At 43.6% G+C, this 12,197-nt stretch overlaps 3 protein-coding genes across 3 annotated transcripts in view; 2 read left to right on the plus strand and 1 right to left on the minus strand.

Annotated features, from left to right (window-relative positions):
- Positions 1-12,197, minus strand: part of LOC132710035 (uncharacterized) — a 173,535-nt gene that overhangs the window by 70,017 nt on the left and 91,321 nt on the right. The gene's annotated exons all lie outside the window — the stretch shown is intronic.
- LOC148115761 (uncharacterized) overlaps positions 1-12,197 on the plus strand; it is a 321,967-nt gene that overhangs the window by 8,583 nt on the left and 301,187 nt on the right. The window lies entirely within an intron of this gene.
- The window catches only part of LOC132710889 (uncharacterized), a 40,760-nt gene continuing 38,215 nt past the window's right edge, over positions 9,653-12,197 (plus strand). Inside the window, exon 1 of the mRNA XM_087884134.1 lies at positions 9,653-9,926. The gene's annotated coding sequence lies outside the window, so the exon portion shown is untranslated. The remainder of the gene's footprint in view (positions 9,927-12,197) is intronic.

Genomic DNA, 12,197 nt, shown 5'->3' on the forward strand with positions numbered 1-12,197 from the left:
GTGGACCAGAGAAATGTTGAGGACATAGTATACTTAGTTTTCAGTAAATCATTTGATTAAGTAGATCACAACCTACTTCTTTGCAAGGTAAAAAAGTGTGAGCTTGAATAGTGGCCCCTATCTAACAAAATGATATTCAACAAAGATAAAAATAAAGTTTTACACTTCGACAAGAAAAACCAATTGCATAGGTATAATTAAACTAGGTGAAACCTGGTTTAATTCCCGTAACTGTGAGAGGGATCTTGGAGTCCTAGGGGATAGCAGGGTGGATTTGATTTAAATCAAACTGATTTAAATCACCATTTAAATCACCATTTAAATCGCTAGTCAGTAAGGCTTGATTTAAATCATAGTTTTCTACATAAAGACTAATTCTTGCTGGTATAACTTTAATATGCAAGTAGATGAAGATTTTTAGAATAACAACTTTTCATATTAGTTTTTTTATCCCCAGTTTAATAGGTTAATCATTCATATTTGGACAACTTTTCTGTTGTACTTAGGAATCATTACCTTAATAATAACAATTTAAATAGATTTATTCAACTGAAACAATAACATTACAGCATATGTTGTTTGCTTAAACAAACATCCATGTTTGTTAACTAATTTGGCTAAACAAAATATATATATTTTAAGAAACTTAGACTGTCAGCCCAGCCTACACATGAAAAGCTTAAATACTGTCCTCTGTAGCTCACTCGTCATCTTCATCTTCTTCTTTGTTCATAATTTGGAAAAGAAAAACAAGCTTTCCTGCTTTATCGGGTCCCAAACGATTTCTCAATTTAGAATGAGTCCAAAGGAAGAGAATATTCTTTCAACGCCTGCAGAAGAAGCTACTGCTGTTAAAAGTGAAATCATTACTTGAAAGTCTCTAAATCCAAATGCTTAAGTGACTTCCACCAGTTCACTGGTGTGACTTTCTTTAAAATATCTTCAGCAAACATATATTTCTTGAATGGTTCCCCCTTAGCTTTGAAGTTTATTATAGTTGCCATTACAGATGGATGATTGCTGGATACCCATGTCATAGCTAACTCCTCTTCCTCAGCACTTAAGTTTTGACCCTGATACTGGATATTGACAATATTTGCCAAAAAATGAGCTGGAGACAGTACTTGTCCCATTTGTTTTTTTAATGCTTGTAATTTAATTCTGGCCATGTGTAGTTCTGTTTTTAAGTGTTCACTCAGTTCCTTCCAAATTTCAACAGCATCAGCAATAAAACAGCTATTTTTCTGTATTTTGTTTAAAGCTTTAGAGATGGGTTTCAGGATGCTTAGCATAAGTTCAACATTTCTCTTAAACCCAATGTTGAGGATTTTGGCCGTGACAGTGCCATCTATTTTATCTCGATTTTCTTCACAAACTGTCATCAGAATAGGCCAGTTCTTGATATACTGCTCAAAACAGTCCACCACAGAGTTCCATCTAACATCTTGTGGGAGCGTTAGCTTGGTTCCACCCATCCTTTTCAGAGCTGCTGCAGCAAAATGATTGTTACGGAAGTATTTAGCAATTTCAACAACATTAGTCTTTATTTCTGGAACACTTAAGTCTTTGGCTAAGAGATGCAGCAAATGAGCACTGCAACCATATGTTATTAGCTTTGTATTTCCTTCCTGCTCTTCTAAATTTCTTCTCATCTTGGATACATTTGCAGCATTGTCTGTGACCAAACTGCGTACTAGACATTTGAATTTTTGTTCACATGTTATTATAGCTTTTACTGCCACTTCTTGTAAGTATTCTGCTGTGTGTGCATTTCCTGACGTATCAATTGTTTGTGCAAGGAAGACTTTCCTTTCTTCTGTTGCTACAAGCACATACAATAGGGTCATTGTGGACATTACTCCACCCATCAATACTTAGGTTAACAATTCTACCCTCCATAGCTGTTGCACATTGCTCCATTTCTCTGTCATACACTTTATCCAGCAGTTTCCCTGCAACATCTGCTCTGCTGGGTGGACTGTATCCTGGTCTCAGTGACTGAACCATATTAATGAAATGTGGGTTCTCAGTCAGACGGAAAGAAGAGTTCGTTGCATAAACAAACTGGGCAATTTTTTCATCAATTAACTCTTTTTCTAATCTGCTAGTTTTTATCACAAACTTATCTATGGTGGTTCCAGGAGGGAAGGGTTTTTTCTTTCTTTTAGGTGATAGAGATATGTGGCTGTGGGTGTCTGATGATGATGATGCTAATGAAGCACTATCCTGGATGGATAACTCTGAAACTGTAGAACAGGAGGATGGTGATCTTGAAGGTGGATAGTTTCCAGAATCCATGAATTCCGCTAAACAAAAAAGTCAATGCTGTTATTTTATTGTTTATACAATTTCTGCTTATTGTACACAGCAGTACCCCAAAAGGAATATTTGCTTTTCTTCATAACTGTACCAAATGACAGTAACATGCAGTAATAATAAGAAATATAATTTTGCTTACCAACTTGCCTTACCGATAGGTAAAGGAACTTCATTAAAGTATTGCCAAACTGGGTCTCTTCTACGGCCTGCTGCCATTATAGGTTTTTTCCTCCAAGGAAAGAATGTGATAAACCTCAGGTCATACACACAAAAAGATCCAAAGACCTGTCTGTCTGTGGCTGTGCAGTATTGTGCTCAGAAAGTTTCACTTTCATTTTGTATTGCTTGTCTGCTTGCCCCTTCCTCTTCACATTTAGTTTCACTTTCTTCTTGTGCAGATCTATTCCACTCCAAACAATCAGAAAAATATTGTTTCTATTCTATTCACTGAACTTCTTGAAACTTAGCACTGAAGGGGTTGATTCTGTATTCATAGGTGTTATGTATGTATCTAATTTGTGCGGGAAATTCAAATGTACTGTGAATTCTGATTGGTTCTTGGTCGCCCCTGAAAAGTATATAAAGAGGGCTGTTGCCTGTGTTCCTTTGCTGAAGTCTCACCCTGAATTAAAGAGCTATTATTACTAGCCTGCTTGTGCCTCTCGTTATTCCCACGCTACAACATTGGCGATGAAGGTGGGATAGAGGACACAAGAGGCAATTCAAAAAGAGCTTGGAGTTTCAGCCAGGGTGACTAGCAAACACGGAGACACGGCATGTCTGCCTACGTTCCGCCAAAACCCTTCGACCCGACCTGAGAGAAATGGGGATCGTATCTGACCAAGTTCAAGTGCTCCCTGGAAGCGAGTGAAATGCAAGGGCTCTCAGCGAACAGAAAAAGGGCTCTGTTCTGCGGGCTAGACGTATTCGAGATGGCCGAATCCCTCTGCGAGCCAACCCCAGTCAAGACGGTTCCCTGGGACGTCCTTCAGGCCAACCTGAGAGCCCACTACGCTCCAGTTCCATCTAAATTCGTTCAGCGCTATGAACTCCGGCAACGAGTTCAAAAAGAAGGAGAGCCGGTCAGTGCTTATGTGGCCGCGCTCCGTAAAGCCGCAACACATTGTGACTACAGAGACTTAGACGACGCGTTACTTGAACAACTGATTTGCGGGGTTCGAGATACCCGGTTACAAAGGCGTCTTCTAGCCAAGCCAGACCTAACGCTAGCCGGCGCGCTAGACGAAGGCCGAGCACACGAGGCATCAACGAAAGCTTTGGAGGCGCTGCAGCGACCCAGTTCAAGCAAAGACGGGCCAAAAACAGCCCCCGTCCACAGAGAAGAGGTGCGAACCAGCACAGAGGAAGAGTCGGACGAGGACGTCTTCCATACAGAAAAGAAATCGAGCGAACAAAGCCGCCGCCACGAGAACTGCCCCAGCTGTGGCGGGGATCACGAGAGACATTCATGTAAATACAGAGAAGCCATTTGCAGGTGTTGCGACAGGAAAGGCCACCTAGCACGAGTTTGCAGAGCTCAATTTCCGCGTAGTCGAAAGTCACGTGACTACTGCGACCAACCAGAACCGGTTCGTTCAAAACAGCCAATCAAAGATGATGGCGTGAGAAAACGGCGCGAACCTCAAAAGCGGGAGACCTATAGCACGAGAATCGGCCAAGCCAGCACAACCGACGATGAGAAAGTCTACACGAAAGTAGAAATCCATGGCAGATCATGCGAAATGGAAATCGACACCGGGTCTACGTTATCGATCATGTCCTGGTCAACACTCAAGGCACTCCTGCCCAAGCTTCAGAAGAACCAGCTGTCCCGTCAGAAAATCCGCCTACTCGACTACCAGGGAAACTGAGTTCCCGTTGAAGGCGTGGGCACGTTCTGGGTCACCTACGGCAAGTTCCAGAAAGAGCTGCCCCTGACCGTCGTTAGCAAGCCCCTAGCAAGTCTACTGGGCATGAAATGGTTCCGGGCCCTCGGCATGGGCTTCACGGGCGTTCACAGCATCAGCGGATCATCACTTAAAGAAACCCTGCTCCACGAGTTTCGGGACGTTTTCGAAGAGACTCTAGGCAAGTACGTGGGGACCCCTATATCCTTTAATTTAGACCCCAACGTAGCGCCAATCAGACTGAAAGCAAGAGGAGTTCCATTTGCTTTAAAGCCCAAAATTGATGCGGAGTTCGACAAGCTCATTAAGCAAGGGGTGCTAGTTCCCGTAGATCACGCTAAGTGGGAAACCCCGATAGTCACACCAGTCAAATCGGATGGCTCAATTAGAATTTGCTCCGACTATAAATGTTCGATTAACAAGGCGTTGCAGCAGAGTGCCTATCCGGTTCCGATAGTCTACCATCTACTACACTCCCTGGGGCCTGGCAAGCTATTTGCAAAACTAGACCTTGCGCAGGCGTACCAGCAACTGCCAGTAGATGACGCTACGGCAGAATCACAGACAATAGTAACTCACAGAGGTGCCTTTAAATGCACCAGGCTTCAGTTTGGGGTCAGCATCCCCCCAGGACTCTTTCAAAGCACAATGGAGCGCCTACTACAAGGCCTCCCAGGTGTCGTCCCATATTTCGACGACGTTTTGATTAGTGGCCAAGATGAGACTCAGTTAGGCCAGAGGGTTAGACAAGTCCTAACGAGGTTCAGAGAAGCGGGACTTAAACTCAAGCGTACAAAATGCAAGATAGCGGTTCCATCAGTGGAATTCTTAGGCTACAGAACTGACGGCATAGGCATTCACCCCACAGAAAGCAAAGTTAGGGCCATTCAAAGCTCGCCCACCCCCAAGTCAAAATCCAAACTGCAGGCTTTCCTGGGCCTTCTCAATTTCTATACAATGTTTTTGAAACACAAAGCCACCGTTGCGGAGCCTCTGCACAGGCTCCTTGGAAAAAATGTTCCGTGGGTTTGGGGCAAGCGAGAAGCGGCCACATTCAACGCAGTAAAGAGACTTTTGTCTGAGGACAGTTTCCTCATCCAATACAATGCCGAACTACCTCTAGTATTGGTCTGTGATGCTTCCCCCTTTGGTGTAGGCGTGGTTTTAAGCCATAGACTGCCGAATGGGTTAGAGGCGCCCATCGCCTATTACTCTCGCACTTTGTCTAGTGCTGAAAGAAACTATAGCCAGCTAGATAGAGAGGCACTAGCGGCTGTAGCTGGGGTCAAAAAGTTTCACGAGCATTTGTTTGGCCGCACTTTTGAACTTATTACGGACCACCAACCTCTTTTGGGACTTTTGGCTGGAGATAAACCGACCCCGGCTGCTCTTTCCCCCTGGATGACCAGATGGTCCATTTTCTTAGCCGCGTACTTTTACAGACTGCTCCATCGGCCGGGCAAAACTTTAGGACATGCTGACCCCCTCAGTCGATGCCCCTTGCACGAACTGCTGGACAACCCGACCCCGGAAGCCCCTGTTTTACTGATTGGCATTGTTTCCCCGGGCCCCATTTCTTCAAACGAGGTGGCGAGGTTTTCTGCCAGAGACTCTGTTTTGTGCACTGTAATGCGCAATGCGCTGGGTAACGAGGGGTTGGCCTACCAAGGTGGACGGTGGTGACTTTCAATTGTACTTTAACAAAAAAAATGAACTGTCAATGTTGGGGGGTTGCTTGTTATGGGGAGACAGGGTGGTCATTCCTTCGCAGTTAAGGCACAGAGTTTTAGAAATTCTGCATGAGGGACACCCTGGTATTGTGCGTATGAAAGGCCTAGCTCGTAGTTATGTTTGGTGGCCGCATCTCGACCAAGATGTCACTGAGTGGGTGGGGAAGTGCAGGCCCTGCCAGGAGTCCCGCCCAGATCCGCCCATAGCTCCCGTTCGTGAATGGGAAAAACCAAAGGGGCCATGGGGGAGGATTCACATCGATTTCGCTGGCCCGTTCCACGGCGAGAATTTTCTTATTGTAGATGCATATTCTAAGTGGCTCGAAATTGTCCTAATGCCATCTACCACTTCTAAGGCCGTAATCAAAGTACTCAGAAAACTATTCACAACACACAGGTTGCCGGACACCCTGGTATCCGACAATGGCCCCCAATTCATGGCAACTCAATTTGAAGGCTACCTAGCCAAATTAGGCATAAGACATGAATTATCCGCTCCTTTTCATCCGGCTTCTAATGGCCTTGCAGAAAGATTTGTAAGAACGGCCAAAGAAGCTCTTTCCTGGCTTGATGCAGGGGATTGGCAGGCTAGAATAGATGAGTTCTTAGCGGTACAGCACGCCACCCCGTGCCCGACCTCAGGCCGCAGCCCAGCCAAGCTCTTAATGGGCCGAAAGTTAAAATGCGTTCTCGACCGACTGCATCCCAATTACTCCCCCGATAGCTTCAAGGGGGAAGTGGGAGGACTAAGACAATTCCAGGTGGGAACACCAGTTTTTGCTAGAAGCTACACCAATGGGCCCTTATGGGTAGAGGGAACCATCGTAGGAATTACCGGCCCAAAGTCATATACAGTCGATATAGGGCATGGTAAAATCTGGAGGAGGCATATAGATCAATTGCGTAAACGTTTACAAAATGAAAACTCATGTCCTAACTATCAAGGTCTTCCTGACACAGCTACCTCAAGCCCGAGTAAGCCGGAATACTTATCTGGCAACCCTGAGTTCCAGCGCCGCCCCAGTGAGTCGACACTCCCAGCCGGAGATAGCCACACCTCCGGAGAAATCCAGGAGGTTCCATTGGCGGAGCCGGGAGAGAAGGGAGGTCCCTCCGACCAGCTCGACGCCTCGCCAACAACTGAACTGCGCAGGTCAACCAGGATTAAGACACGCCCTGGTCACCTGCGTGATTTTGTATGTAAATATGTAAATAGATAGAATAAGTGCCTTCTGGGAGTGGAGGGGTGTTATGTATGTATCTAATTTGTGCGGGAAATTCAAATGTACTGTGAATTCTGATTGGTTCCTGGTCGCCCCTGAAAAGTATATAAAGAGGGCTGTTGCCTGTGTTCCTTTGCTGAAGTCTCACCCTGAATTAAAGAGCTGTTGTTACTAGCCTGCTTGTGCCTCTCGTTATTCCCGCGCTACAACAATAGGTTTGTAGAACAATAGGATTAAGGTCTTTTTCTCAACTCTGTTCATGTTATAACATTTTTGCTGTGAAGAAGAGACATGTGATCTCTGCTGAGTCAAATTCAGTTTTGAGAACTGCAAAAGTAAACCAAGCATCTGTGATAATATCTTGTAGGCAGAGAAACTATCTATCCCACTTTTTTCTAGCTTATGAAGAAGTAGGTTGTGGTCTATTCTGTCGAATGCCTTGCTGAAGTCTAAGTATATTATGTCCACAGGATTTTGCTGGTCTACTAATTTAGTCACTATGTTGAAGAATGAAATAAGATTGGTTTGGCATGATCTGTTTTTAACAAACCTGTACTGGCTGCTAATTATTACTTTACTCGTTTCTAGGTGTTGGCAGATCTGTTTCTTTATTATCTTTTCCAGTATCTTCCCAGGTATTGATGTTAGGCTGATTGGTCTGTAGTTTTGGTCTGTTTTTTTCCCCTTCTTGAAGATGGGAACCACATTAGCTCTTTTCCAGTCCTTTGGTAGTTCCCTGGTGTTCCAGGATTTTTGAAAGATGTGATGCAGTGGTTCTGAGATGACATCTGCCAGCTCCTTTAGAACTCTGGGATGTAATCCATCAGGTCCTGGTGATTTGTATTCATCAAGATCAGACAGGTGTTCTCTTACTATTTTTTTGTGATTGGCAGCAGCCAAAATTACCAATACAATCCCAGGCTGCATTAATAGAGGGATAGAATCAAGATCACATGAAGTTATAGTACTGCTTCACAAAGCCTTAGTAAGACCACACTTGGAATACTGCATCCAATTCTAGTCACCACAATATAAAAAGATATTGGGACTCTGGAAAGCATGCAGAGAAGAGCAACAAAGATGATTAGGGGACTGGAAGCTGAAACATACAAAGAACAGTTACACAAATTGGGTATGTCTAGTCTGTTGGATCCTTATCCTACGGTTGGGTAGATAATATGTACTGTAACTTTAACTGCTACAAGATGACTAATTGATTAAGTGGTTAAAACAGAAATAAAAGGAAGGCAGGAAGTTCATTCACTCCTGCTCACTCCTGCTCGTGATATTACTGCTAAAGATACTGTGACGGTGTTACAGAACTAGAACTGTAAGCAAACTTTGTTTTGTATTGAAAGTGTTATCTTTGTTTATGAGAAGCCAGGTTTGTTTGTTTTACAACAAGTAAAGACTATTTATTTTTCTAACAACGTTCAGAGTCTGAGAGTATCTGTGTTGCAACGCTGTCTGGTCCGTCGCTCTACTCTGCAGAGGGCAGTTTACCCTCAACATAGTCCAGGAGTGTCAAACTCGATTTCATTGAGGCCCACATCAGGGTTGTGTTTGACCTCTGGGGGCCGGAGAGGGCATGGCCAGGTTGGGCGTGGCCAGCTCGATATCACTCACATTGGGGGCGCCTCTGGTGGCCCAAGCACTCTGCCAGAGAAAACTGGCTCCCAAGCTGTTTTTGGTTGCGATGGCTTCCTGCAAACCTCTTCCAGGAAAAAGCTCGGGAGGGCTGCATCCGGCCACCAGCCCTTGAGTTTGACACCCCTCGTCTAGTCTAATGAAAAGGACAAGGGGAGGCATGATAGCAGTCTTCCAATATTTGAGTGGCTGCCACAAAGAGGAGGGTCTCAAGTTATCTTCCTAAACACTAGAAGGCAAGACATGGAACAATGGATGGAAACTAACGAAGGAGAGAAGCAACCTGGAAATGTGAATTGATGTGTGAATTAATAAGTGCCTTCAGCTTGCCTTCAGAAGTTGTGGGTGCTTCATCACTGGAAGTTTTAAAAAATAGATTGGATAGTCACTTGTCTGAAATGGTATAGAGTCTCCTGCTTGAGCAGGGGGTTGGAACAGAAGACCTCCATTGTCCCTTCCAACTCTATTTATTCATTGTATCATTGATCTTAAAAGCTGCAGCCTTGAATTTGCTGTGGGAGCACCAGGAACAGGTCAATGGGTAGATTTTGTGGGGAGGAAGAAGTTCCAGTTTGGTGTAATGGTGAAGGCACCAGGTTAGAGACAGAGAAACGCTCAGTTCCAATCCCACCTGAAGGGCAAAACCATCTGCTCAACTTTGGCCAGTCTCTCAGCCCTTGGAAGCAGGAAAGGGGGGGAACCCCTCCCCAAAACCCTTCCAAAGGAAACTGCAAGGGCAGGCATCAAGACTGACCCAAAAGCACCAAAAACGAAGTAGCATCACGTTTCACTTTTTCACTTGGCTCAGTTACAAAGATCGGTTGCTAGGAATCGAAAACGACCTGCTGCAATGTAATCACAGGAAACCTCTTCCAAACGCCTTGGTGGAGATTGGAAAAGCGTGTTTTTCCACCTCCTGTCGCTAGATGGCGGTCAGGCAACATCGGTGCCTAGAAAGCCATCAACACTGCATTGCTAGAAAGGCTGGGAGGAGAGGAGACGCGCAGAGGAACTTCCTCTTCCGGATGACTGATGGGAGGAAGGTGGTGTGTGCAGAGCGGCTTTTGTGCTGTTTCCATGGTGGAAGCAGCAGCTGGCAGGTGAGTGGAGGGCAGCAGGTGGGAGGAGAGTCCGGGAGCAACTTGGGCTGGAAGCGGAGAAGCAACTGGGCTGAAGCCTCTCAGCTGCGGCTGCTGCAGGTTCCTTCCCTCCCCAAATGGAAGCCCACTGGTGCTGCAGGCTGGGAAACTGGGGGCTGCAATTTCTGCTGGTGGGAAGCTTGAAAAAGCCTCTTTCAAGTGGAGGTTGGTTCTTTGGGAATGGCTTCCCTCCAGAGGTTGTGGCTGCTCTCATCACTGGAAGGTTTTGAGGGGAGATTGGGCAGCCATTTGTTCTGGACGGAATAGGGTCTCCTGGCTTAACAGGGGATGGACTAGAAGACCTCCAAGGTCCCCCCAACTCAATTCTTCTCTTATGGACCTGATGTTTTCTGGGCAACAAGATCGGATTTATTTGCCTCTGGTCTTTTTTGGGTTGTTCTTGTTTTGTTCTACTTCCATTTCTAGCTAACAAGTATGTGTTTCCTATTGGTGCCCCCCCAGGCTCCACTGTGCTTAACCCAGCACTTTTTAAAAAATAGCTATTGAATGTTTGTATTTATTTATAAAATGTATTGGCCACCAACCTTACCGTGACATAACTGCGATTGACAGATATGGCTCAGTGAAATAAGAGACAGAGTCCAAGTGTGTGTGTGTTGATAAGCCAATGCATTTCTTCATCTTCCTAAGAAGGAAGGAACCCTGAGTGTAGTGAAAGGCAGATATTTATACATTTCTTTGCTTTCGCTTCATTACATAAGAGGCAGTTGGCACATGACAGAGAAGATATAGAAGTATAGAAATAATGAAAATAATCAAGTTTGCCTTCTGTGGTTTTGGTTATGTTCCTAACCCATAGGCTAGTGTTTCCTGTGAAATTTTCCATGGCTTCAAAAGGCTTTTTTTTTTTAATTGAAAAGTTTTATAAAAGATACAAACATTTTCTCCCCATCCCACTCACCCTTTCCCCCTCCCCCTTCCCCCCATCCCCCTCCCTAGACTTCCCAGAACAAGCACAGGGTATAGCATTCACAAACATAAAACTAAAATATGCTAACAATTTGTTGGCTTCAAATTCTCCCTAGGTCTTTAACTCCTTATAACTCAAAACACTATAAACATAAACTAAAGATTAAAAATGTTTCATTCATAAGCTGTATGAAACTTCTTAGTCTGATACTTGTTTTGAATATAGTCAATCCACCTTCTCCATTCCTATATATATATCTTTCGTTTGAGTAATCTTAAAATATGATGAAATTTTCGCCATCTCTGCCAAATGCACGACTTTTAATGTCCATTCCTCAATAGTAGGTGGGTCTTCTTTCTTCCAATACTGTGCCACCAGTAACCTGGCTGCTGTTATTAAGTTTAAAAACAACTTAGTCTCTGTCACAGTACAATCCGTAACTATTCCCAACAAAAAAAACCGTGGTGTAAATTTGATCTTTTTCTTTAAAATATTTTGAATAATCCACCATATTTTTATCCAAAAAGCCTTAATTTTTTTACATGTCCACCATATATGAAAATACGTAGCGTCTTCACACTCACATCGCCAACACTTAGGTTGTAAATTTGGATACATACAGGCCAGGTTTTTTGGATCTAAATGCCATCTATAAAAGATTTTATAAAAGTTCTCTCTTAAATTTTGGGCTTGTGTAAATCTTACATTTCTAACCCATATCTTTTCCCATGTTTCCATCATTATTGGTTCTCCTATATTTTGTGCCCATGTTATCATACAATTCTTGACTAGCTCTGTTCCTGAATCTATTTCCACTAATACATTATACAACCTTTTTATATGCATTTGACTTTTGTCTCTTATTTGTTTTATCAAGTTCTCATCCTGTTGCAAAATACCAGTTTTCTGATCTTCTCACCATCTGGCCTGCAGCTGTCCATACTGAAACCAAGTTCTAATTATTCCTTCTTCTCTTAATTGTTCCATAGATTTTAGTTGTAATCTAACTCCTTCTTTATAAAGGAGTTCCTTATATGTAATCTTAACTTGTTTTTGTTCCACATTTATATTCTCTATCGCGTGTCTGGGTACTGTCCATATTGGTAACTTATCGTTTAATTTGTATTGATACTTCTTCCAGACACGCAATAAAGCATTCTTTAATATATGACTTTTAAAAGTCTTATCTACTTTCTTATCATACAATAAATAAGCATGCCAGCCGTAGACCAGACCATATCCTTCAATGTTTCATATCTTTTCCTCCGTTAAATTTATCCAATCAGTAACTGCTGAGAGGG

This window comes from Pantherophis guttatus, chromosome 2, assembly GCF_059756535.1.
Source record: "Pantherophis guttatus breed Tessera chromosome 2, ASM5975653v1, whole genome shotgun sequence".
Lineage (NCBI taxonomy): Eukaryota > Metazoa > Chordata > Lepidosauria > Squamata > Colubridae > Pantherophis > Pantherophis guttatus.